Source organism: Lactuca saligna, chromosome 5 (genome assembly GCF_052625555.1).
Source record: "Lactuca saligna cultivar CGN05327 chromosome 5, ASM5262555v1, whole genome shotgun sequence".
Taxonomy (NCBI): domain Eukaryota; kingdom Viridiplantae; phylum Streptophyta; class Magnoliopsida; order Asterales; family Asteraceae; genus Lactuca; species Lactuca saligna.
The window spans coordinates 265,064,915-265,071,091 of record NC_136421.1 but is presented as its reverse complement, the minus strand read 5'-3'; the positions used below and the strand labels follow the sequence as shown (position 1 = coordinate 265,071,091).

General features: G+C 32.4%; 1 pseudogene; it reads right to left on the bottom strand.

Annotated features, from left to right (window-relative positions):
• Nucleotides 1-4,494: 4,494 nt before the first annotated feature.
• On the bottom strand, nucleotides 4,495-5,324 carry LOC144998591 (mitochondrial outer membrane protein porin 2-like; annotated as a pseudogene).
• Nucleotides 5,325-6,177: the final 853 nt, after the last annotated feature.

Sequence of the window (6,177 nt, the reverse complement as noted above, 5' to 3'; positions counted from 1 at the left end):
CATTTTATTTTGCATTTTAAATTTATTTTTAGACTTGGTCTCACGGTCTCACAAAATTAGTATGGTCTCAAATGAACCTGAACATATATATATATATATATATATATATATATATATATATATATATATATATATATTTATATATATATATATAGAGAGAGAGAGAGAGGGAAAGAGAGAGAGAGAGATAGAGATGAGATTCGTTGAGAACTCATAGTTTTCTAAGAACCCGATAACTAAATATGGAGCGTTAGATCAAAATTAACTCGTTAAGGACATTATCGTCATTTTACCAATCTCATTTGATGTTTAATTTTACGTGTTATTGGAAATATTACTAAAAATGTCTAAAAATTAACATAATTAATTAAAATTTTGGATTTTTTTATAAAAATAATAATTTTTTATTTTTAAATAAACGCATAGTTTTTAACTTTTTAGAAAACATAAGTTTTTTGAAAAATGATTTTTTTTTAAATATGCAATTTAAAAAAAAAATATTGGAATACTTAAAAAAAAAACTATAATTTTTTAACCAAAAAACCAATATTTTAGATGCATATATGCATATTTGTTATACTACAATATTCATAAGTAAATAATATAAAAAACACATTTTTATTTACTAATCTATAAATACAATAGTACAAATATTTTATTCCATACAAAATAAAGACAAATTTGCAAAAATGGTCCTTATGGTATGCATTTTTTTAGGGTTTTAGTCCAAAACCTCGATTTTTTTGGATTGGTGGTCCTTTTGGGTTGGTTTCTATGTGTTTTTGGTCCCTCACGAAACTGAAAAGACTATTATGCCCTTCTGATATATTTTTTATGCTTTTTCTATTTAATTTAAATGAAAAATAAAATAATTACCTAATTTGGGGCCCACATCTCTCTCTCTCTCTCTCTCTCTCTCTCTCTCTCTCCAGCACCCACCTTTGACTATTGTTTTTCTCCCCCGATCAAACCTGGAAACCACCATTTTCTGATGAAAATGGAAGCTGTAAACGAAAATAAGAACCTAAATCAACAACCCAAATCTTGAACCCATTTCTCCTTCTTCACATCCAAAGCTTTGATGAGATAAACCAGCTCCAAACACCTTTCTTTTCATTCAATTTTGTTGTTGCCATCAAGAAGAAGAACAGGAGGCAGCTGCGTCTTCTACTTCGCATGTCTTCTCCTTCGTTTCCTGTTATGAAATGTCAGGGGTGATGGTCAATTCCGACGAGAGTTCGAGGCAACAACCCCTTGTTGCTCCATCATTTTACCTGTCGATCTTAGTCACTGAACTTCCCCTGAAGATTGTTGCGATCGTTGCTGCCTTTTCCCCCTTTCAACCTCCATTTCTTCTTCATTCCCTGGCCTAAACCCACCACCGAAGTGGGTGTTTCCTCGGAGCAAACATCGGAGGCAGCAACCCCTTTTTGATTCTTTCTAAGACAGAAGAAGCGCAGGAGCTGAAGGCGGTGACAGGCTCAAAGATGGTTGAAGCATCGATGGTGATGGCAATATGGCTGCTCCGTTGCTCCTCTCGGCTGCTTTCCCCTTTTGTTGACGGCTGTGGAGGTGGGTAGCACACGAAGTGAACATAGGGTGTTTGGGCTATTTGATCGACGGGAAAGAAAATAACGGAGGAAGGGAGTTGCAGAGGTGGGGGCAGCCACCAGTTCTTCTTCCCTTGCTGGTGGTATCCAAGAACGAGAGAGAGAGAGAGAGAGAGAGAGAGAGAGAGACCCATTTTTATATTTAATAATAATAATAATTTTAAAAAGGGAAAGAAAAATGAAAAATAAATTCATTAAGGGTATAATAGTCTTTTTAGTTTGGACAGGGACCAAAATTGCATGTAAACCAGCCCAAAAGGACCACTAATCCAAAAAAGTCGAGGTTTGGACTAAAACCTCAAAAAAATGCATACCACAGGGACCATTTTTGCAATTTTGTCCAAAATAAAATATAAATAGAAAAAACATCATAAATGGTCCCTGTAGTTTCCTTAAATCTGAAGTTTAGTCCCTGTGGTTTAAAAACATCATAGATGGTCCATGTGCTTTCAAAACTTTTGATGATTGGTCCTTATTGCTAACGCCGTTAAGTTTTGTCCATTAACTGAATGACATTTTCATCATTTCACTACCACAGTGACCATTTATGATGTTTTCTCTTATTTTATAAAAAATGAAATAATATATAAAGGTCTCTCTCTCTCTCTCTCTCTCTCTCTCTCTCTCTCTCTCTCTCTCTCTCTCTTCCTGGAAGCCTTTCTCCTAACACCTCCAGGTTATGATTTAAGGATTTAACGATTGCTTGAAGAAATTTAAATGCCAAATTAATGGCTTAATTGTGAAGCCAAATTGTTGAAATCAATGAGCATAACTAAGAACTATAAGTTACAGTATGGAAAGCTCATTCGGACAAAAGATCAAACACTTGGTGGGCAATAAGTTTAAATTCTAAAATTTTTTCTATTCATTAGATTGCCAAACCATATTAAGATCAAACATGTTTCCCTTTGTTAATTCTAACATTCTACAACTATTTTCATCACAAAAATGGATTTTTTTATCGAATATGAGTTTTGGGTGCCTCTGTTTTCTAAAACGGAAAAAGGATCGCTCGATAGTGTGGGATTACGTCTTTATTCCTCAACGAGAGTGTGGTGATGGTGATGGAATCTGAGAATCCTTACAGGGGTTTTAAGAAATTGATGAAGGAGATGGTGGAGACTCGTAATTTGAAAGATTAGGGTTGTTCGGAAAAGTTGTTGCAATGGTATTTGAGAACAAATGGGAAGAACAATCATCAATTCATTGTTGGAGCTTTTGTTGATTTGCTTGTTGGAAATTCTTGGAACTATGTTTCATGTTTTGATCATTCTATTGTTTCTTTCACTGCATCTTCTTCCACATTTTCTTCTCCCATCTCATCTGGGTCTTATGTGACCATGGTTTTTTTGGATCCAGACAAAGCTGAGTTGTTCTACATGTCATTCTTTTCATTATTGATCTTGGTGGCGAACCCTAATTGCGGTGCGGCAGAGTTCAGGCAGAGATGTACAATGAAGAGGAGACGCAACAGAGTTTTATTGAATGGTTTGGACAGATAGTTGTATTGGAAGAGGAATACTGGGTGGGATCATGTAATTATCTTTTAGGATCCAAATGTGTTGTACAAAGTTATTGATCAAAACGGAGAAGAAGGACATCAAATTTAGCTTTGTTCATATAGGTGAGGAAGAAGAAGAAGATGGGGGAGTGGGTTTCTTTTTTTTAGAGAGAGAGGGGGGGGGGGGAACCCTTTTGTATATTATTTCATTTTTGTAAAATAAGAGAAAACATCATAAATGGTCCCTGTGGTAGTGAAATGATGAAAATACCCTTCAGTTAACGGACAAAAATTAACGGAGTGAGCTATAAGGACCAATCGTTAAAAGTTTTGAAAGCACAGGGACCATCTATGATGTTTTTAAACCACGGTGACTAAGCTTCAGATTTGGGGAAACCACAGGGACCATTTATGATGTTTTTTCTATAAAAAAACAAAAAATGCTACAAATTTCCAAAGCATTTTAATTTAGTCGTGTCAAGATTTTCATATATATATATATATATATATATATATATATATATATATATATATATATATATATTCATTTTATCACTTTTCACCTCTTCAATATTTTCCACAAATTGTTCCAAATCTACAAGACAAAAAAATGATTAATACAAGAACACTCACAAAAATACATACGCATATATCATGTAAGATTTACGTGTGATTATATCATGTAAGATTCACATGTGATTATATAATGTGGTATCCACATGTGATTGCATCTTTTAAGATTCAAATGTGAATATCACAAGAAAACTTTTAAAAATTTAACGAAGAACATATACACAAAATGCATGTGTGTAATTATATGTGATTTACATGTAAATCATATGTAATTTATATGTGAATTACATGTGATTCATATGTGAATTACATTTTAATCACATATAATTCATATGTGGTTCACTTGTGATTTACATGTGAGTCACTTGTGATTTACATATGAATTACATGTGATTCATATGTGAATCACTTGCGATTAACATGTGATTCACTTGTTATTAACATGTGATTCACTTGTGATTAACATGTGATTCATTTGTGAATTATATGTGATTCATATGTGAATTACATATGAATCATATATAATTCATATGTGTTCACTTGTGATTCACTTGTGATTTACAAGTGAATTATATGTGATTCATATGTGAATCACATGTAATTTCTATGTGATTCAATTCTGATTTACATATGAATCACATGTAATTCAAATGCTCAAAAGTTGTTATTTTCTTGGAGTTAGTTTAAGATCAATGTCAACTAGATCACGAACTTCTCTAGAGAAACCACATCAAAATTCTAACTCTGTGTGTGGTTTCTCAATTCTTTCTAATATAGGAACAAAAAGATATTGTAACTTTTGTTTTTTAATTAAATGATGTTATATTTACCATGGTTGTTGAGTTTATCCTTAACCGTGGTTAAACCATCAACCGCATAAGACCATCCAACAATGAAGGTGTTTTCATTTGTTAAGAACCTTACGATAATCTCTCATTCAACAACATTCTTTTTTAATGCATCAAAGTGGTGTATATATGATTCCCTTATTGTGTCCCCTTTATCACCCTTGAAAATATTCTATGTTCCATTATTGAAAAGATATGTTTATATAATTTAAAAGGTTTTGAAAGGATATTGCTTATAGGACTACTAAAGCACTAGAATCTGGTTTGTTAATAGTGTACTTTGTTAATTTACAAGAATAAGTTTCATAGCATGCCTCTGGACCTATGGAAAATATAAGTTTGGTAGTTGTAGCTGAAAGGTCAACGTTTGGAGCTTGAGTCAAAGCAACTATAGATGTTAAAGGAGCATGGTAATGAAAATACTGGACCTCATGTTGTGAGGAAAAAAGAAAGTCAAAAGTCAAATCTCTAATATTAGATCAAGAAATGAATAAACAGATAATGAATGTAGTAATTGTACCTTTCCAAATGTAAAATTAGGGAGTTTGAATGAAGCAATAGTCTTTGTTGAGGGAACAAACTCCATGAATGTTAATGTTGTAGCAATCTGTCGTATTTAGTGTAACAATGAAGATGATGCACCGTATATGAGATTAAGGAAGTTAGAAGTAAGAACTAAGAAGCATACATTTGATTGTGTGTCAAATTTGACATCAATTAATGTGTTCTTGTATTTGTATATTACTCCCACATCTCCACTGATAGACCACCTTTCTTTTTTACAGTTGAATTAAGTACATGAAATCAAGTAACACAACATATTGATATGTGTATACACTTGCCCATGTGATTTATGGTTCAATAGATAACTATCTAGATGTTCAAAAGTTGTAAATAGAGTTGCCATTGGTATTAGGATTTACATCTACATTACAGGATAAAGCATGATTTAGAGTTTCATTTTTCAAGATTTGACAAATATGGCATTTTAGGCTTCTAGTACATCATCAATTAGTCATTAAATGGAATGTCATTTAATCTCTCTAATTCCTAGTGTCATATTATCACCTCCATTCTCTTTACTTGGATGTCAATTAACATATCTTCCTATAAAACATAGACACAATTCATTGCACATTATTGGATCTTAAAATTTAAAGAAACAAACCAATACCAATGATTAACATCAAGGTAACGAATCTGAGACATTTTAAAACATATAATCAAGAAAAATAGACATTTTACCATCTAAGGTATCGAATTTTTTTTTCCAAAATAAACTCAATAGAAAACATAAAATCAAGAAATGGAGTCATGTTTATAGTAGTTTGTTTATACCTGATGAGGTGGAGTGGAGGAACAACCAACTGAGGTGGACGATCTGGTAGCCAATTGAAGATTCATTCTATGGGGGAAGATGATTGACAACGATGAGGTTAACTGAGATTGGAATATTGATTAAATTGTAGTGGAGAGGGATATATATATATATATATATATATATATATATATATATATATATAGAGAGAGAGAGAGAGAGAGAATGTGTGTGTGTTCACGATTTCATGATATCTTTTTGATTTTAGAGAATTCAATTGAGTTGATTGATGTAAACTTCTGTCATTCGAAATATACACAAGCAATC